The 22,491-nt window shown below is 41.8% G+C and overlaps 1 protein-coding gene across 1 annotated transcript in view; it reads right to left on the reverse strand.

Annotated features, from left to right (window-relative positions):
- Positions 1-22,491, reverse strand: part of LNX1 (ligand of numb-protein X 1) — a 122,481-nt gene that overhangs the window by 99,777 nt on the left and 213 nt on the right. The gene's annotated exons all lie outside the window — the stretch shown is intronic.

The raw sequence follows: 22,491 nt of genomic DNA on the forward strand, positions 1-22,491 counted from the left end.
TGGCTGGGGGCTACTATGCTGCAGTTTCCCTATCCCAAGGTGGCACAGCTTGTCTTTTCTTACAGCATAATCTCTGAACAACCACCACACCTAGGAGAGACTTAATCCACACTTGGAAAAAAAGCTCCCATGTTCTTTGGTCTCTTTGGCATCTTTACAAAGTAACTAATAAAAGCATTGGCAAAACAGAAGGCAAATGGCAGCTGGCAAGTTTTGGAGGGAACATTGGCTATGGTTTTCAAAAGCAGAATGACTTTTCCTTCTTACTGCATTTCCTCTGAGATCCTGGCCTTTAACCTGTCACTAAATCTCAGTGTAATTACATCATTAATTTTCTCTCCCTACCATGGCAAAACTTAGCCTAAGCTGGCTTGGATAGTATAACCTGAATTCATTCTGCACAGCCCAAGTTACCTCAAATGCTATTTGGGATAAGAAAAATCCATAACCAATAGTGGAAACCATAATAAGGTGTTAAATTGTAAGAGGAAGTTTATTCAGAGAGCCAGGAAGTGGAGTTCATGCTGGGGGTGGACACAACAAAACTGAGAAAACATGTTAAGGACACAATAGCTGTCCTCTTAGAAACACCAGAAATCTAGAGTTGAGGTCAATTTGCAAAGCCATACACATTTTGAACCACAAAATCAACTTGCTTCACATGAAGAATAGTAGATATCATGAAAACCCTTTCTACCAAATTGACTCAAAGGAAGTGGTGCAACTGATCTGAGATTTGAGTGTAGGTGCTGGTGTCACTCACATTCCTCTCCCACAACTTCACAGTGGGCAATTGGAATTAATAATTTACAACCAGCAGACTGCAGACATGTTCTCCCAATATGTTAACTGTTGTATTGATTTGTTTTGTTTATTCCTAACATCACAACTCCTTTACTAGGCTTTGTTGTGGACAAGGTTATGTACATGGCAAAACTTCCCATATGGAACAGTTTAATGGCTCTGGGATATCAATGCAGTTGCTGTGGTTTGCAACAGATGTGGCTTGGTTAGCCAAGGAGCCAGTTACCATGGGAGTTCTTTCAATGGTTTCACGCAGCTCTCCTATCACCACTTGGAGGTAAAGCAGACAAGAGACAACTTCGGGGATGGAGAGAGTGGCTAGAAGAGACCTGTTGGCCAAAAGACAGAAGGAACCAAGAAAAGCAGAAGGTCAATGAATAATGTTCACGGCTACATCTGCAGTTCAATTGGTTACCAGTCCTGTAAGTGCCACTTAGCCACTGATCTTACTATCAGCCACCAAGTGGCCATTAATTCTCCGCTGGGTTGTGACTGACCCAACCTGTCAGGCCAAAAGCCAGTGCAGAGACAACAACCTTATCTCTTCCAGCTGTTTCACCTCTACTTTCACTTTCTCCACCCACCTCCAGCCCCAGAGAACAGGGCATGTTGTGCAACAACATGCATATTAATGTCACCGTGCGGGCAGAGAAATGTATCTACAACCTCAACACAAAAACCCAGGCTGAAACACCACAGCCCAAGTAACACACCACAGTCCCAAAAAGCAGATGTTTTTCATGTGAATCCAGGTTAGGTTCAGGTTCAGGCTGGGGCTATATTCCACAGAATATAGGTGATGTATATGTCCTCAGCTCAGGATTTCCCTCTGGGCTTCTCCATTTGCAAAGCAATGTGGCATGACCCCACTGCTTGCACATGCTGGTTACCACTTGTAGTTTGTGTTTCCTCCTTCAAAACCACCCTGAGAGAGGTGGAAGTAGGGTAGGAGTGAAAATTAGTCTGATGAGGACTGAATGCACCCTTGCACATCTGCTAATTTCTGGAACAGGCTGCTGAGAAGTGCCAAGCACCTACAGGCTCGTCAAGGGCATGTGGAGCAGGCAAGGGGCAATGTGCTCCGAATGCCTCAGGAGGCAGGTGGAGATGGGAAAACTTTAGCCCTCCCCAGCTTGGTTCAGAGGAAAACCTACCTTTGGCCCTTCCACAGACTCAGCTAATCTCAAATATAATGGAGGCACAGATCTCCTTCTCTCAGGGTCAAGGAGCAAAGGAGAGGGCAGGGTCCAAGCAAGTAAGGAAACAAAAATCAACTGAAACAAAGAAGGGCATTTAGATGAGGAGAAGAAGAAGGAGTTGTGTAAAAGCAATGACTTTTCTAATGGAACAAAAAGCATATTAGCTGAAAGCCAAGTGTTGGATCCAGGGAGAAGATTTGAATCATCCCCTTGGAACTGTTCCACCCTTAATAAAACATTAACTATTCATTGAGAGAGAACACACATGTGTGCATGAATCAGTAGCCTGGCAGGTCTTCTTTTGAGAGGTTAGACTTCCTGAGCATCAGTCCCTCTTCTAGTAAATGTTAATTGTTTATCCAAAGAGGAACAACTTCAAAAGGAGAGGCTGAAGTCCTCCTGACTTGGGCAAGGTAGTGACAGGAGAAGTGGACCAATTCCTTAATTGCTCCACTGTTCTGTAAAGGTGACACTCAAAAACCTCTTCGTTTGTTTCCCAACAAACAAATATTTTGGGGTTTGGTCAGAAAAAACCCTGGAAACCAGAATCCCTCTCAGTACTGTCTGACTTGGGTTTACCCTTGCATTTTTTTCAGCTGCAGAGCAGCCCCAGTGTTCACCCAGGGGAAAGAGCCCTTTCCAGCCCCAGCTCTCACTGTCATCCCCAGCCTTGTAACTGCAACCACAGACCTGCCAGAAGATTAGTGCTCTCATCCAAAAATAAGCTGACTAGATAGTACAAGAGGCAGCGCAATTTCCACAAGCACTGCTGAAAGCAGCCGCTCTGACAGTAGTCAGGAATGGCTCCTCTGTAACAGCCAGCCACCTGCCTTGGTCTTTGCCACAGGCACAAAGTCAATAGCAGTAGTAAGTCTGTTTTAATTAAACAGTATTTGAAAACATAAATCAGCTAGTCTCACTTACCAATATTCGCTGGTCACAATCAGCTCTTAGCCAGTATGTTTTCAAAACTTATTTATGCTTGACATTGACTATTTCCCAGAGGATCAATTCCTGCTAGCAGGCAGAATGCTTGAAAGCAGTGTTTTCCAGCCATTTTGAAATCAAAGATAATCTACCACTGTGGGGGAAGAGAAGCCACTATCCTTGTATCTATTTTTGTTGTAAGTTGCACTCTTTCTCTCAGGGATTGCCAGTGAGAAAAGTTATGTTCCCATTGCTATGACCACAAGGTAGGGTGTTTTGTACCCATCATGTCTCCTTTCATCTTCCAATGTGTTATGAATCAGCCATGGACTGCAAATCACAGGCTACACAGGACTGCTGTATGGCAAATATTGCCAGCCTGTCATTGTTTACTTTTTCTTCTCTCTGGGAAAAGCAGACATTTTCCTCAGTCTGCAATGGGACTGCATTGCTCATCCTGATTTACACCTCATGATGCCACGTACATGTGTGGAAAGAGGGATCTGCCCCAAGTCATGAACATACTGAAGTGGCAGAAGCCCCAGTGCTGAGGCATTTTCAAGCCAGGGGGAATGCAGCAGAGCAGAGGGACAAGAAGGAAGCAAGAGTAACTGCCCAGGAGCAAAGGACCTAGACCTGAGAGACACAGACCACTGCCAGAGCTCCCACAAGATACTTGGCTTCCGGTGCATAGGATGGTCTCAGAACCCTGTTTTTTCCTACAGAGATCCCTTGTTGCCTCCTGGTACTGGGATGAGAAGGAAACTAGTTCTCTTAGCACATCAAGAAAATTCCTCTACACTAGGACATTACTAGTTGCTTTGTAACTCAAACTTATATATAGAACTCGAAGGGGAAAATTGCACTGAAACAGTTGGGGTAAGAGTATGAGGATCACAGGTTCTAAGGAACAGGCACGGGAAATTTGACGATGCTAATTGTTTGCAGATCAAGATGAAAAGCACCAGATGGATTGTTTTCCTGACACAGTGGAGCTCTTCCCTTCTCACTGTGCAGTGCCAATGTTGTCTGGGTGCTTTGCATTCCTTTCCAATTCAGAAAACCCAGCTTGGTGAGCTATCCGAGTGATGGTTGAGCTAGATCAAATACAGGGCATGCTTTGCTAAGTTAATTAAGAATTTAGTAGAAAAAAGATTACACCAAGCCCTAGGAATTGCCTGGCCCATCTCTGCTAGACAGAAAGCAGCAGGAACTTCCACATGAATAATCTTCTTGTTAGAAGGCCTGCCATTAGTCCTGAGTAAATCAAATCTAGGCAGCAGAAGCACAGATGATATACCAGAGTATCTTGAGACTTCATATCTTCCTAGAAAAAAATTTCATTCCTTTAGTTACTTCTTCTTAGGGGAATGATAGATGGGCTTAAAATGCAGAGGGAGTTAATGAAGTCTTGCTAAACATGAACAGGTACAAAACAACTCCAATGTGGAGCAGAATCCCAGAACCACAGAATACCTGAGGTTGAAAGGGGCCTCTGGAACCCTCCTGCTCAAGCAGAGCCACCTTGAGCTAGCAATCCATGACCACATACAGATGACTTTTGAGTATCTCCAAGGATGGAGACTCCACATCTCTGGGCAACCTGTGCCAGTGCTTGGTCAAGAAAAACATAAAAAACCTTGTTTCTTGAGATTCAAGGAACATTCTGCTGAGGTTTATTTGGAACCTAAAAATGGTAGCACTAAGAACAACCTACCACTGTGAATTTCCTTGAATGTCCCTAGATTTCTGAGCTAATCTTGAATACTTGCAAGAGCTGCCTAGAAAGCACCAGTCTGGCCACAACACCAAGTACAGGCTGGGCCTGCATGGTACAGTAGATACTTGAATGCATCTACTATAAACACGTACAACCTGCCACCAAATCATATGAATGAGAACAGAAATTATACCCATGCTCCAAATATGCATCATTATACCCATGTTCCATTACCATGTATACAGAAAAACACATTTTACCTAGAATCATGTGTGTATGGGACATGCACTGACATGTGTTTCCCCCCACCCGTCTCAAACACACTGGAAACCAAGGTGCTTAGTTTCTCCAAAGCAAGAAACCTCTCTTAGAGACAATGGAGTTAGCAGTCTGGCTTTCAGGCACTTGTATAAAATTACACACAAGTTACACTAAAAATCTCTAATTGTTAAGAAAAAGAGTTGTGTTTGTAATTAAGCAAGAAATCACACTGGTGTAAAAAAAGAAAGAGATCAAATCAAATCTAAAGCATCACAGCAAAGTGAGTATAATGTATTCATGACACCCCAGGAAATCTGTTATTACAGTGCAGGAAAATAAAAAAATTCCAGGTTCCTTGCAAGCCAACTGCTAAAATCATTAAAGCTTCCGGGAATAACAGTATATTCCCTCATGCCTTAGCTAGACCTGTCAACAACAGGAGCCCTGAGGAATCTGCCATGTTTGCTGGTTACTGCTCTCCTCCCTGTGGTCTTTCTATCACGCCATGATGTTCATCTCAAGGGCAGAGTGCAGCTGTCTAACTTCCTCTGGAGCCTACCAGGACCATTCCTGAAATGACCTCACAGCTGCAGAGGGGTAAACCAGCCTCTGTGCTGTGTGAGATGTCTACCTTGGACATCTGGGGGGCTCTTCATGGGACATGGTCATCCCACCCTGCCTCCTCCTTCTCCTCTTGGGACACATCCACTTCTTCTCTTCCTTAACATAACCTCTTCCCTCTTCCGAAGCATCCCCTGTATTTATTTATTGACACTGCACATACAGCCTGCACAGCCTGCATCTCCTCTATCTCCTATGAGCCTATTGAATGGCTCATCCATAGCCATCCAATCACCTCACCTAGAGAGGAGCAGCTCTGCTCAGAGGGAATAGAGCAGCACAAGCAAACTACTGGGCACAGCTGGCTCATGTTCAACTGCTGTCAACCAGCACCCCCAGGTCCTTTTCAGCTGGGCAGTTTTCCAGCCACTCTGCCCAGGTCCTTCTCAACTGAGCAGTTTTCCAGCCACTCTGACCCCAGGCTGTAGCACTGCCTGGGGTTGTTTTGACCAAAGGGCAGCACCCAGCACTTCACCTTATTGAACCTCCTACAATTTTTCTCATTGATCCAGCCTGTCCAGTTCCCTCTGCAGAGCCTTCTTGCCCTCCAGCAGATCAGCACTCCTGCTCAACTTCTTGTCTTCAGCTTCTTGTCATCTGTGAACTGACTGAGGGGGCACTTGATCCCCTCTTCTCTCAACTGGTCTCGTAAACAGGCCCTCTAGAAGTCCAAGGCGACAGATCTCTGAGTCCCTCCTTACTTCTCCGTCATTTTGTGACCACTGTGCCCAAGAGGCCTCCAAACACCACTGCTCCTTATCTGTTCACAAACACCAGGTCCAGTGGTGGACCTGGCTCATTCATGAGTGGTGTCAGGTAGTTGTCTGCCACATACTCCAAAAACCTCCTAGGCTGTGTCCTCTGCTGTATTGTGTTTCCAGCAGATATCTGGTAAGAAGAAGTCTCCCCCAAGGGCCAGCAATTGTGAGACTTCTCCCAGCTTATAAAATATTTCATCTGCCTCTTTGTCCTGGTTGGGCAGTTGGTAACAGTCTCCCACCAGGATACCTGCCTTGTTGGCCTTTCCCCAAATTCCTACTCTATCATCACCATCATTAAGCTCTAGACAATCAAAACTCTCTCTAACATATAGGGCTACCCCACCAGGTCTCCTTCTTTGCCTGTTCCTTCTGAAGTGTTTATAGCCATCCATTGCAGCCTTTCACTTGGGGGAGTCTTCCCTTCATGTCTCTGTGATGGTAACTGGGTCAGTTTTCCTGCTCCTCCTGTTTGTTTCCATTGCTGTGTGCACTGGTGTAGATCCACCTCAGTTGGGCTTTTGATCCCACCACCTTTTTGGAGGGAAGGACCCCTAATTCCGACACGACCTACATTATAGTTGTTAGTAAACAATCAAGCACAGAGACAGTACACTGCTTTTGGGGTGATGATAATCCCTGTAATTATTTCATTTTCTCTAATCAGATCTCTAAGGGGGGAAAAAATCATAACAACCTTTTCCATAGGCCTCATGATTATTTAACTGATACTAAGCAGATGAGGACACAGTGGTGATGCATTACTCTCCTGAAGCACAAACCATGGGTGAAGCTACAAAAGAATGGTGATTCCAACCTTGCAAACACTATTTGGGATAGCTTGGATCCCTGGTTAAATTTAAGCTTAAAAGCCAAGTCTTACTTCTACAATGAGGTAAGCCATGTGAAGACAAGGGAATCTTTATTCTTGAGCATATCTGAAACAACAACTGGTGAACCAGGCTAAGACACTCAGAGGCAAAATGTTCTCATTGGCATAACTTTTTGCTTTTGAAAGCAGATTTTCTTCCACATAATTTGGTTCTAGAGAATAAAAAAGGGTATCCTGTCGGGGTCTCCCCCCCTGCCATGTGGTCCTGGGAGAGGGGCCCTGGGGGGGAGGCACGGGGTTTCCCTGCCCCTGGTCAGTCTCGTTCCCCTTTGGTTGTTTTGTGTTTCCCTGTGCGGGCAAGGACCCTCGGGTCCCGTGATTGCCTCAGTTCCTCGGCAGACCCCCAGCCATGCGGCTGGAGAAATAAACATCTCTCTGAAACATCTATCAAGAATCTGTCCATATATATTTCTTTTCCACGGGCCTCATTATCTGATACACGTGTTGCAGTATCCGCATTGTAACAGTATCCTGCATCCAACTTTGCCTGTCCATAGCGGAACAATGGAAAGGTCTTAGAAATGAGTATTCTTGTCCAATAGTTTGAAGTCTAGCAGCAATGTCTGAGGAAATTTGCCATGTAGTCCATTTCAGAGGGTTTGGCTTTGCTTAAATAATTTTGGCTTGTAAGTACAAAGAATAAGAACCAAATTTTGGGTTACAGTTCTGTAACTTTACAAATCAAGTAGTGACATAAATGTAGAGTGAAAAAAAGACTAGAAATAATGTGCCATTTGAGAATTTACTTATCTTTAGTTTTTCTGTTAGGATAGCATCATATTGTCATGAAAACTCTTCACAGTCTAGGCGCTTAGATTATATATATAATTAAACCTGTAGTATGTCTGTATTGACCATAAACAACCACAACATGCAAGCAAAGTGCAAACACATGGTAAGACAAATAGAAAAGGAAAGAAAGTCTCTTGCTACAGCTAAGAAACTTGTTACATGGAAAGTACTTTACCGGTCCACAAACAAAGCCTTTTAGAAATGTATGTGCTTGTCACGATCCGCTAATGCAAGCGGGGGTCGTGATGGTTCGTTTATCGATCTCAGAGTGTAAAAGGACACAAGGGATTTCAGTTTTAATCAGAACAGTGCACCTTTATTAAGTGCCCACAACACAGTAATGCGATAGAGGAAAGAAAGAGAGAGAGAGACAAAGAAAACAAAGTAAAAGGGGAGAGAGGAAGAAAGAGGGGGGGAAATAGCTACCAATGGATGAGATGAAGTCCGCGTGGTCTTCTGCCAATAGATTAGTCTTCTTTCCGTGGGGAGATCTTGATCTCAGTTATTTCAGAAAGTCCCTTTATAGTCCTTTTCAGAAGCGAGGGGCAACTGGCCAAGAGGTGGGGGAAATCTACAGCCGTTGTTATAGAGCCCGTTGCTTTGGGAAAACAGGTACAGGACAGGTGTACAGGACAGGTCGTACAGGACAGGTCATTCCTTTCCACTTCAGCGCAGCCCTTCCTGCTTTGGCAACAAGAACGAAGCAGTCCATTGTGACCTGCGCTAATTTTCCTTAGGAATGTGTACCAGTTCCCAGTGGGCACACCTGCAGGCAACACTTGGCAGACATCCCACCTCAGCCAGGCCAGGACTCCTTATGTTCAGTCTCTGTCCTTGGCGATGATCGTGAGGCAGATGAGGGATCTTCGGACCGTCTCTTACAGTGCTACATACCGAATCGTTTCAAACCAGAAAGTACAGGCACACACCTCCCTTCAAAGGCAGATATGAAATGCTTTACTTGTTACTTCCAGGCAGGTTTTAGACATTGGCAGGCAAAGCACCATTGGGTTGTTTGAATATCTAAAAGAAGAGCACATTGCTGTCACCTGAGCGGCTCAGTTCAGCTCTGCTCAACTAGGCAACCCAGGAGAGAGCAGTTTCTTCCTTCTCATATTCAGAAATCTCCACTCAAAATTTCTGCAACACACAAAGAACTAAGATCCAACCTACAAAAACAGGAGCAAAAAGAAACTGTTTCCATGAAGCTTTAGCAGGATCTACAGTCACAGCTGGCAAAGACTTTTGCTAATGGGAAACAGCAGAGGCAACTGATTTAACAAGTAAATTAAGTATTTTCTACACCTTGTATATGCAAGTCTCTTACCCTCGGGCATACTGTCAATGAATGCAACTGCAGTTCTCTCATGACAGCCCTGCATTCAATACCACTTTTGTCAGGGGAAAAATGTCAGGGTTTTCAGGCAAACCGTAATAGCAGGTCATTGCTTGCAGGCCCTGAGTCTAATTATTGGCAAAACAGGATTTGAAGATTTAGCTTTAGTTTGCTTGTTCTCTGGCCATTAGCAAGTATTTAAATAGAATTAATTGGCTACTTGCAAGGTCATTTCAATAATTTTTGAAGCAAAGCCTGGTGAGTTCTCGCTCATGCAGGGTAAGTGGCACACAGAGCTCAGCTTGCCAGCAGTGAAGTGTGCAACACACAGCCTCAGTGACAGAGCTAACTATTTCAGTCCTCACATTAGTGACCCTTTTGTCTATGCAGAACTACACATAAGCAGACCCTGTGTATAGTTATCTTAATCCCTCCATATTTAGGGCTCAAACCATTGAGAGAAATAGTAACAGAATGAGCAAGGTAGAGGAAGGCTGGACAGAAAGGAATTTAATTTTGCTGATAGCTACAAACTGCTCTTTTCCCTCCTCCACCCAAAACCATGCATTTGCCTTTGAAGAGAAGCATGGTTCAGCAACACAGCCATGTCCTAAGAGACTCCTTTTTAAAAACACTCAAATATTCCCATTCTAAAGACAGCATTTCTCTCAGGTGCACACTTCTTTTTCAGGAGAGAATTTAAACTCTATGCTCCTTTTATGGTTAACAGCTGCGTTAAACAATTCAATTAGCATCATACATTATACAATTAGAAAGCTATTGTGCTTGAGCCAGTCCTAAATTAAGATCCAATATGTAGCTTGATTGCAGAGTTTGCATAATTAACACAACACATATTTAAATCCTATCTTTGCTCATGAAGTTGCAACAACCTGCAAATCAATAGCCATCTGCTGTAGATCATTAACTTCTCAAAACCATTTATTAAACTGTTGGCAGAAAATTCACCAAAAAGTGACAGGGAAAAAAGATCAGAAAAAACCCCCAAGAATAGGCATGGGAGTCCTATAAATGTTCACACAGTTCTATTAATACTACATCAAAATGGAAGGTGTGACATATTCAAGCATTTGTGAACCGCGTATTGTATATATGCCCTAGGAGATAAGTTGCAGCTTGTAACAGCTGACTCAAAATGGATAATCAGAGTTATGACATATGGACAATTAAAACTAAGAAAACAAAGCCATGCTTTATCATGGACTTACACTTTTTTTTTCAGATCTAGCAAAGGCATAAGAGTTTTGATTATGTAACTTTTTCATGTTACAACTGGACTGATACCTTAAAAGCAGTGTACTATGGAAAATTACTCTAACCGTACCTGTAGTAGGCTCTAAAATAGCCATTACCATGCAGAAAACAGATGTTGGTATCACTGGGAAAATGTCAACAGGCTGCTCTGGAGACACTATATGAAATAATAGAAATGATTTGAAGAAGAAAATGTTTTCTCACTGCATTCATCTGTGGATATATTCAGAGATTTTTTTTTTCCCTGGAGGCAATAGTAGAACTGCAAGAGGTCAAGACAATGAAGGAGATGCTATGAAGGGCTATTAAATCATGAAAGACACAGGGCAAATAAACAGGGGGTGATTATTCCCTTTTCCTTAACACAGAGGAAATAGGCAGCAATCAATCAGGTTATCAAGCAACAAGCTTAAAACCAACACAAGGAAATACATTTCCAACCTCTGCAAAAGGTCCAAAGAACATCTTGATCAAAAACTAAACTGATCAGAGCTACAGAGCATTATTCTACTATATATTTTAACCATAATATCTTATATTCAAATTATGACTTAGGATTTCCAAACCTATAAATGTTTCTGAAGGTGCCTTCAGGCACTCTGCATAATTTCTTTTATCTCTTCCACTGGTTTTTGTTACTGCCCATTTCTGAATATAGGGTACCTGGCTATATGGGCCATTATGGAGAGCTCTTGTGCAGTAATTAGCCCTGGTGTAGCCACAGCTATAAACTATGTTCTTAGCAGTAGAACTTACCCAGGTTTGGAGAAGGAAAAGAAGCGAAGTTCATGTAAGGACCCTGAAGCTGCATCTTCAGCAAAGTCCTTCTCATAACAGTGCAGGTGAAAGTCTTTCGTAAGCTATTTCATAAGCTTTGTCTATGTTTCCGTGATCATGGAGAATATGAGAAAGCTGCAAATTAATATGTGCTGGCACCAGGACATTCAGAGACCTACAAGTCTGTCCTTGGCTTAATACAGCGTTCACCCAAAATAAGAACAGAGACAGCATTATGTATTTCTGATTGGTCATAAGCAACATTTCTGATGTGGAACTCAACATTCCCAAACTATTTGATCAGACTTTAAAAAGAGATTAGGCTAAAATAAAAATCCACTGAGTCCATTTGTTCTGCAGAAAAAGGCAGTAAATTATCTGAATTAGTGTTGCCATTGTGAGTTCTTTGCTGAAGTCCCTTAAACAAGTAAGCGATTTAGCTAGTTCCCAAAACCAGGGGTGACGTCACACAGGAATCAGAAGTGACCAAAACCTGTGCTGTCATAGCCTCCTGTCACAACAGTCTGCTTTTGTCTGCAAGCTCCCTGTGCAACTCCATGTTTGCACATGCATATGTGAGAGAAATGACTGAGCTCGAGCTTGCACGTGTGCCTTGTTCTCCAGGCAATTGACATCAAAACAGGAGACTTTACTGGTGAACTCTCCAGGATTATTCAAAAGGAAAACTAAAGAGCCTCTCTCAAGACTTTTTATTAAGTCCTTCATTTAAAATATCTTTTTTGGTTATCAACTTAAAGATCTTTTAAGATTATATTGCTTCATCTGAAAGAGCTTGGTAATCAAAGGAAGAAAACACAGTTTTTTCACTTAACTCCTTCTGTCAACTGCAAACAGATTCCACTTTTGGTTGGTTTTTAAAAACAAACAGCAACAAAATGCAAAAAACAATATAGCAATTTAAAGATACCTCAGAAACAAGGTAAGCAGTCCTTGAGTGCTAAACACTGCCATATATGACATGGTGTGGTGGTTTACAGAGATTTACATGGCATCTGCTAATCTCAGGATTGCAATATCAAGGAAAAGTTGTCTGAGTGCTGCCTGGTACAGTAAGGCAGCAGCCAGAGGCCATGTTCTCAGGCATTCCCTTCACTACTGCCCTGACCTCATTCTTTTGGCTTTCTCAATTCTACAAGTTTTTGCATTTGGTGGGCTACCAGAAAGCAGATACCATTGAAAATTCTTGTGAAACCAAGTGTACCAGAGGTGCTTTGGCATGCTGGAGAGCAGGACCTGGGCTCTGAGGGAGAAAGGAAGCTTGAGCTGCTTTCAGATAAATTAGAGTTCAAGAAGGAAAAATATATGACTTTTTTTCAGGGAGGCCTTTCTTTTTCAGATGTTTCATTTCTAGAAGAAAAGATCTTCCCACCTTCCTCCTTACACTGGAGGAAGCAAAAAATGACAGTAAAATTTCCATATAGACAATGAGAAAAACGCAGTAGTGCTGCTTTATTTAGCGTGAGTGGAGGACATAGCCCACACTCCAAGCACAACAGAAGACACCACCATGTGCACCAGAGAGAAGTGGTAAATACAGTAATGGTGAGCTGGAATTGGATATAAGCCAGTGCCTCCTACAGGTATCACTCAAACATCCCCTTCCCCAGTGCAAACTCCTGGCCTGGCCTAGCCCTTACTCAGGACTTTTTCCCTGAGGTCCATGGATTTCATCTGCCTACTACATTGCACTGAGTGCAAGAGCAGCAAGGATACTTTGCTGTTTGTACCATGCCAGTGCAGTTCATTTCCTGAACTCTTGTTTAATATAACTCTTCCCATCAACCTTAAACGGGACTGGTTCTGCCTTCAGTGCATAGTTGTGGAAAGCAAAACTTCCATGTCTTGTGAATTACCACATTTATATGGGGAGCAGGAGATCTTGGCTGGTGGCTAGAATTACCAGCCTGTGTTGAGTTCCTTTTGAGTATGAATTACTTGCAATGAGCACCAGAAAAACGCCATAGCAAGCAGCAGAATGACTATGTCATTGAGACTGACAGGTACTGTTTATTCCTAAGCTGGTTTTCTTTTTCTGACTCCAGGCTGGATTTTTGATCTGGTGTTTTTCCCATCCAGCAGGATGTACTGTTCCTCCTGACAGTGGTTAAGCCCATGCATAGAAAAACAGTTGCATCAAGCTAAAGAGAGGCAGCACTTCTCCAGCACTTGCTTACAGAGACTTTGCTTGTCTATTTGGTCCAAATTACCACTTTAAATGGTGCACATTTTTCTTCTTTGCTAGAAAGGACAGAATGAAGTGGAAACTCAGTCTGACTACTCTACCACAAAGCAACTGACAGGAGTTTCCTCCCTTCTTGGTTTAGCTCATGGAATAACCTCTACAATGACCACCTCATCCCTTTCACAGATCCTCACAGTCAGCTAGCCAGACATCTCAAATAATGATTTTTCATGTTTTCTACTTTTCTTTTTTGCAGGTTAATTGTCTGTCCACTCCACTTCAGAATGCCATGCCTACACACCCTCCAACTGCTCAGCTGAGACCTGAGAGCCTCAGTGGAGTGCAGCTCTACAGCATTCTGCTGGGACTCTCCATGCTACTGCAACTCAGCTTTTAAAGTTTTTAAAGTTTTAAAACAAAGATAGCAGAGGACCAAAAAAAGTGCACCAGAAGCCAGTAAAATTATCAGGCCCTCAAAGAAAGCGTCCTATAAAGAGGAGCACCCATTTACTGTGTGGGTAACTACATGGGAAAGTTAGAGGGAGATTTCTGAAGAAAGGAGGAGCCTGACGGTACAACTAAATGCCAGGCTGGGTATTTAGAAGTTTGTGGTTTCAGTCCTCAACTTTTGACATCTTCATGTATCTTAAAATGTGGCTGTTCGATAGCTCAAGGAACACCAAAGCGGGAGCCAAAATCAAGTTCCAGCTCTAACAAGATGACAAATGTCACTGCCATAAGTCTGAAAGGCAGGTTCTTCTGTTATTTTAGGTAATAATTCATGGCTGGTTGATATAAACCTATAAATAAATAAATCAGTAGGCTTTCCTAGCAGAGGTTGTTAGGAGTGGGCTGCCCTGGCTTTGGGACCGTGTGAGCAGTGATACTGCTGCTGCACCAGGGTCTGGGTATCAGCACTGCTGCAGTTGTCACTGACTCAATCCTCATCATGCCTGGCTGGTGGCAGCAGTTCTGCCAGGGTGCCCAGGAGCCAGGCAGGGCCAGTGCCTGTGGACTTGCCACAGAAACCTGCCTGTGGGTTCCTGGGAGGTTGCACAGAGGACAGGGCTATATTTTATTACACACACTGGCTTTAAGCTAAGATTCAATTACCTGTGCATTCTCTAAGCAGGTGTTTAAGTTAGCTTACAGCTATCCCAGCCATGTGATCAAATGCCAGGCAGACAGCCACCAGCATCCTCCTGTCCTGCCACTTGCAGACTGCTGCAGCTGGAGATGCAATTTTGCAATTTGCCTTGCACGTGATTTCTTCCAGGAGTTAAGCAAGGCTGAATCAATACAGTTTTTTCTTTTATATTTCAAGGATTATTTACACTACCAAAAGAAAATAAATCTTATAAGGAGGAATCTTATTGCAAAGGGTGAAATCTTTAACTTGTTCAGAGCAGTAAATGCCATGGAACTAAGCCAATGTAGGCCAGCTGAGTTTCTTTCCCTTCATGTTTAATGATGGAGGTAAAGACCTCGTACAGAGCTTTATGATGCAAAAATGCTTTATAATGCAAAACAGACCAACTTTATACAAATGTTCCCAATATTGAACTTCTTTTCATGGCAGACTTTTAGGAGAGAGCAGCACAATATTGTGACTTGTGGAACTTTTACTTGAATTAGGCCAAGAAAAAAAAATCAGAAAACAACCATCAATGTCCAGGGCAATTTTCAAAACCTCTTTCGTAGTTTTCTCTTGCCTCCTTTTTACAAATGTGAGAACAGTTAACCACTCAGGAAGAACACTTTGTAAATTTGGAAACCTAAAAAATTCCCCTGTTAGACTTAGTCCACATTAAAACAAAGAGTTTAGATTTTTTTTTTATCTAGCAAAGAGTAAACATAATATTTTGTGCGACAAAATACAAAACAGACTTTCTCCCACACATTTCAGTCAGCTGAGATTTTAAATAGCTCTTAAAAAGTGTCATGTAACAACCAGACTAGCAGTACTGCAGTGCAAAAGGGAAATCTTTCTGACTTTTTACATAGCACACCAAGAAAAGAAACCCAGCCCACCAGAGACCAGATCTTACATCCCCTCTGTGGGATGAAAGGACTTTGTTACAGCTACGAGAAATCTGCACAGTAGTGATCTTGTCAGATGGAGTAAGGCTAATCAGAAATGTCTTCTCCCTTCCAGCCAGCAAGACTCCTCATCCAGCCAGGGAGACTTTCCATGGCTCACAGGGTGAGCCCTGCTGCCTGCTGCCCTGATGGGAAAGAATGTCTATGAGACTTGGAGGCAGCCTTATCAGAAAATTGTGACTCAGCTCCATTTCTCAGCTTTCCTAGGAGGTGGATAATCCCTTCCCTCCTTCTCCATCTCCCTGTGGTACCCATCTCCAGACCTCTGACACCAGGCCCTTCTGGTCAGAATTTTTTGGGCATGTTTCAAACCCCTTCTACTTCTTGACAGAGTGACACACTCACCATCGTAATACCTTCAGGGGATAAAGCAAGCCTGGGTTCAAAGATCCCAGCTTTGACCATAAACAGCTGGTCTTTCTGCAGTACATGCAGTAAGAACACAGATACTGTGCAGTCTCCAAGTATTTTTAAAGGTGCCAAGAAAAGAAGAAAAGACCAGCTTCTCCCTCCTAGAAAAAGGCATCTGGTAGCTCAGACAGCAGGGGTCTTAGACTTTTGTCCAAATATGTTTGTGGATAAAGAGGCAACAAGCTGCCTGCCATGCTACACACACTGTCTGTAGTGTTGTCTGCACCTGAAAAGCTCTTTAGACTCTTCAGAAATAAAAACCTCTGCAAGGATTGAGAAATATAGGGCTTCTCAAAACCAACATTTTTCCTAGTGTAGTGTTTGCCTAGTATAGGGTTGATAAGGGCAGGGTTTTTTGTGAATATTATTTAACTTGATCACGTTAGAATGTGTTGGGCTGATAAAGGCAATAAAAGAGCAGAGGAACAAAAAGAAGTTTTAAAGTTACCAAAACAAACAAAAAATATTAAAAAGCATCTCCGTCTTTGAACTGCACAATTTTTTTTCTGCCTAAACACAGCACGGGATAATTTTTTGTTCATGTCTGCACATCTTCTTAACAACCATGCAATATTCTTTCATATTCTTCTTAAAGAAGAATATTGCATGTGGATGAAAAGATCTTTTTTGACCAGTTAAATTCATGAGTAACATAATCACAAAAGCTAGCAATTTCATGCTGTCTTGTATGCACGCACATACTAGTTTGCTCTTACCTGTACATCAGTTGTATGTTGGGAAGCTCAAAAAACAAGACCCATGGTCTGGATGTAAATCAAACAACTTTACTGCATACAAACCCAAGCACTCTGTCCCTATTAAAATTCAACAGGAGTGATATATCAAAAGCTTTGCAGATTGCTGTGAAAATTTAGCTTCAGGGAAGCTGACCTCTTTTATAGCCACAAGGAAGATTTTTCACTAAAAGCTGACTTGAATGTTATTATTACAACTGAAAATATCTCTGTATTCCCATGAGATGACTGCATTGCATGTTATCCTGGAGACAAAGATTGCAGGACAGACTTGACAAATCCAGACAACTTTAAAAGTAAGCGGATGATGATTTTTCTGCTGGGAGAAATCCAGCAAGTTCTAGACTTGTTTACTAGCCCCAGACCAGAACAGCTCATCAAACTGCAGTACTTAAAACCAGAGTTGAAGCTCTAATATTTAAAAGTGTATTTTGGAAACAGTCCGTGTACACTGAAAACCTTGGACTGGATTCAAAAGTAGCATTTGAAACTGCCATCTCCTAATTAAAACAATATACTCCTAGATGCTCACTTCAATTGATACCTTAAGCACATCTTGTTGATTGAATTTGTTAGTGAATGGAGATAGAAAAATTTCCTCACAATTAATTTTCACTTATTTGTATGTCTAAACAATTTTGCAGTCTCTTGTTTCCTCGTGATTAAACTGACTTACAAATGCTGAAGATTGGGGTACAATATAGTCAATGTCTTCCAGATTTTTGGCTGCATGATTCTATAAATTCTGTGCTGATACTGAATGGAAATTTCAGTGTTTGAATGACTTTAATTTGGTCAAAGCTTTAACAAAAGCTTGTGAAGAGAAAAAGAAATATCTACATCTTATTTAAAGGTGTTGAAAATTTTTATAATGAATTTCCTTTAAAAAACAACTTCCAATTTTCCTCTGGAAAATGCAGAGTTTCAGAACTTTTAAAGGAAATTCATGAAGGACTATCTAATGGCTTTTGTTGAACCTAAACTTGTTGAGAATATTCTCCTGGTAAAGAGAATATAATTCAAAATAAAATTAAATGCAAAGTTCATAAAGTCTACAAGCAATGGTTCTAAAGACACTGATGACCATCTGGCACCAAGTATGTGGGACCTCAGGCAAGCCACCACTTCTTTTCACTGTTGCAGACTAACCGAAGGCCAGTGTATTACGGAAAGTGAGCGTATTTACTCCAAAAGAATGTTACATTGTCCTCAGTGCTGTTATAAGCAGTTCATCAGTGATGTAATTTTTATCTCTCATGTATGATACAGTGTCTTTCGCTCACCTCTTTTCTATTTCAGGGTGTTTATGGGCTCTGCTGAAAAGAAGTACCATGGTATTTTACTTCAGTAGAAGCAAATAAAAAAAATTATCAGTTAAAACTAATTTGACTAAGGGCCTCTTGCTCTGCTGAGAAGACCACTGTGGCTGAACAGAGTGATCTGGATAACTCCATACATTATTCCAGAGACTGTGTCCAGAGCCAAGCATGGCCATGTTGTCAGAAACAGCCTCTGCAGAACTGGGTAGGGACCACATTAGAAATCATCAGCTGCAGGGTCTAGTTGGGGATGACAGATAAGCAACATTCACCTTCCAAAGTTACAGCAAGAAAAGACGGAAGGTTTTGATGAAAGGAGAAAGTAAGGGTGTGAGTAAGACACTGTTAAAATCAGTAACAGTTTTCTACATACAGTCTGGTACTCATAATTCAGGTTTTGAAAAGTCTGGAGAGGGTAAAAGGGAAAGACAAGAAGACACAGAGGACTTGAGAGCAGAAGAAAATATAATTTAGTGAAAAGCTTAATAAGTGAAAACCAATTAATTTTGTTTTAAAAAAGGAAAATGTTCTGTGTAAAGGGGTTTGATGTAAACAAAACTTGAGGAAAACTCTCCCTAGTTTGGTGTCTCATGACTCCACTAACGTGTGCTGCAGGCGGCCTGTAAATACATTCCCACTGACTGGCTGGCTGCGTGCTGCCAAATAGTGTGTGACAGCTGAGGTCTCCCTTCTCTGAGTCTCTCTCCTCTACTCAGGCCAATTTTTCATCAAGTCAGCAAGAAGTCTCTTCTTTGAGACCTCTACACTCTTCCAAACTTGTGTAAAATCAGCAAAGTATTCCAAATGTGTTAGATAAGAGAAGGTGGTGGACAAAAGAAGATCACAAATCTTGTCATGGCAGGACCAGACACAAAACAAGGCTGACTTGATGACCATGTGGACATGTGTGTACCTTCACTAAGAAAAGGTACTAGGGGTGCTCTTTAATCTGAAAACACACCACCTTTTTAACCTGAAAAGCTTTGCCAAATTTAAGGCATAAAGGTTGACTTAATAAGTGAAGGCTATAATTTGCCATGTGAACAAATCACTGAAGAGGTGATTCTACATCTGTTAAGTGTTCAACACTAGATGCTGATATGAAAAAGCATATTTTACCCAAAGTGGATGAAGTATGATGGTATAGTAAAGGCAGGCCAGACAGTGGACCCTAAGGTCTTAAACTCCATGAACCAGTTTACATTAGTTATTGATGCTGTCATGCAATATGTTGGTGTTAGCAAGAACTCTGTGAGTAGTCCCAAAAGCTGGGTTGAATGGGCCTGCTGTGAACATGGGTCCTCAATCAGCAGAGACTGCAAACTCTTCAAAACAATTTTCCTTGCAGCAGCAGCCCAAACACCACCCTACATGGGCTCTTTGTCTGAAAAACCCTATAATCCATTAATTCACACACATAAGCACAGCTCACAGTATGCCACTGGAAGTGATTGCTATTCCTATCCATAAATGCTGCCTTGCACTTTTTGTTCAGGAGTGCTACAGCACTTCACAACCGCTCAGCACAGTGGTGAGGCAGGTTAGGGCTGCAAGGACCAGGCACAGCAAAGCTCTGTGTGTGGCAGCCTGGGCCAGCCACGGTGCAGGATCACCCTGTGTCCTCAAACAAGTGCTACCTTAGCAGGAACACTGCGAGACTGAACACTTAGTCCAGTTGGAGCGATCTGGCTATTTCACACAACACTTGCCCCTTTTTAAGCACTCTGAGATTGCAAAGTGTTCAAGACCTGATTCTGTGTTGTTGTTAGACAAGGTGCCTGATTCCCATTGCCCACACTGCCTGGGAACACTTCTGCAATTCCAACTCAGACAGACAAGCTCCAACTTCCAAAACTCCAACTTCTCCACCACATGTTTTCTCAAGGATCCTGGAAATGCCTGACCTTACTTGGCTTGGGAGCATTTACTGCAGCAGACACAAACAGAGCTGTCTGTAAGTGGAACACTTCCTCTGGGATTGCGTCCTCCCTCCACGCTGAGTCTCACGGGCCAGGCTCAGTCATTGCTTGCTTGGGCAGGCTGACAGCCAGGAGTGTCCCACCATAACCATTTACAGAGCAAAGCTGGTGGAACCTCAAGCTCTGTAGTGAGAATTGCAGCAAAATGCATCTGGCAGAAGGAGATAACTTGCAAAAATACTAGGGTGAGAAGAGTTGAGTGTTGGCAACCTTAACAAGCTGGATTCCCAAAATGAACTTGAAGGATTTGGCAGAACTCAAATTACATTTTTAAACAGTTACTGTAAGTGTAAATGTTATTTTATCCACCCCCTTGAACTGGATCATCCTGGCCAGCCACCAGGCAACCACACCCACACTGTTACTTTTACAGCTGCAGAGATGGGGTCAAGATTGTCTATATTCTGTGTAACTCTAAACCTATTATTAAAGTAATTCATTTGAAAATAAATCGTCCTTGTTATGAAGCTCCAAGTAAAAGGAATAAAATAAGAGCTTGTGAGCTTGAGCTCATTTGCTGAGTGCAAATCCTCCTCCCTTCCCCGAACACATTTAAATTGTTAACAAGAATCTGGTCACCAAGGCAGCTCCTTATTTCATTCACATCTGGGGAAGTTGACACAGGAAAATAAACAACAACAAAAATATCCGCAAAACCCCTACAAGATTTATCAGGTAATGGCTCTTCACAGGAAACCAGAAAAGGTATTGCAGCACTCAAAGGTCTAACACTGAGAAAGAACATGACAGAGAATATGATTTTTAATTAATTTCAGCATGACTTTTATCAGATCATGAGAATGTAAGCCTGGTCCCAGCTGAATCAGTATAAAGCCCCACTAACTTCGATGGAGGCAGGATCTCACCTGCTGTGGAAGTTTTGAAAACTATCACATGATTCCTGAGAGGAAACAAGCAGCCTTGTTTTCTGCAGCCCTTTACATGATCCAGCTCTAAATACTTAGGGGTCCAGTTCTGCATTTGTTCAGCACCTCACACCAGCCTGCTCAAAAGCTGTCTTCTTCTGGTGGTGTTTCTTGGGTTTTTTTAACTGTCCCCTTTTGTTGTCTTACTGGGCCACGTTTGAAAGTTTTTTCTTTATTTATAGGAATGCCACCAAATCTTTTGAATAATAGGCCATAGGTACAACATATTTTCTTTTAGTCTTAAGGTAAAAATTTTAGGTTTGTTTACTTCTGCGAGTCTGCACCTGATTATTCTTCCAGTACTTTCTTCCATGATTCTGTAAGATACTGGATATGCATGAGAACCACAAAAAATTTATTGTTAATCAAACCTGGCCTTCAAGATTCATTACATCTTTAAACAAAACAAATAAAGGAATAAGTTGTTATTAAGCATAATGTTATTTTGTGCCTGCTAAAATATCCACAAATATACATACAGATTAGTCAGCTTTCATGTGATGAATTAAAGCCACAGGATGAGCTTTAAAGTGATACCACATTCATAAAAATATTATGCTGAAACTGAAACAGCCAGAGCCAAACTTTTGTCTTACATTATGGTATAGAGAATTCTGAAAGAAATTTCCACAGGATATATTCCATGATCTTAAATAACCATTCCTTATGTAGTGTACCTTCCCTGACCCTGTATTTTAGGGCCTCTGATGATCTAGCCACCCACTTTCTGCTGTGGCAATAGACCAGATCTTGACCAGTATCTAAGCTGAAATTATTTTTATATTTTATTTTTATTTCCATAAATATTATATATTTATATTTAGACACTTTTGTAATAATTACTTGAAAAAATTGAACTAAGTTTGCTTACATTCTTTACTGTCTACAAAAGCATAAGGTTCATTACAGATATTTCTAAAGATGCTGTGCTTCTCAATATGTAGTCATATGGCTTATAAACTTGAATTGACTTTTTCTACAGGAAGATTATATTTTCAGTATTTATTTCCATTCCTTTCAACTAACACTTTAACACAAAGAAAGAAATATTTTTATATATTAATATTGGCAATATCTGGAAGCCGTTATGTTTTCTGAATCCCAGACTAAAATCAAAGAGGATCTAGTACAAGAAGCAAATGTATTTTTGAATGCTACACATTAAGCCCCACCACTTTTGTCCTGCCTGTGGTCTACGTGACTTAGACCTCAGGTCCTTCACAGACAGAGCCCAGATCTTGCAAAGTGCCTTTCCGAAAGGAACGCTGTGAGTTTCTGCTCAGAACCTTTTTAGCAGCTTACAGGAGAGAAACAATAAGCCATCTGTCATGCAAAGTCTGTACTGTTACAATCAAAGGGAGAACTGAATGAAAAAAATACATACACACAGAGCAGATTGTCAGTAACTTACAGTTTTCCTCCACCTTCCCTTCTCT

Source organism: Corvus brachyrhynchos, unplaced genomic scaffold (genome assembly GCF_000691975.1).
Source record: "Corvus brachyrhynchos isolate BGI_N302 unplaced genomic scaffold, ASM69197v1 scaffold17, whole genome shotgun sequence".
NCBI classification, from domain to species: domain Eukaryota; kingdom Metazoa; phylum Chordata; class Aves; order Passeriformes; family Corvidae; genus Corvus; species Corvus brachyrhynchos.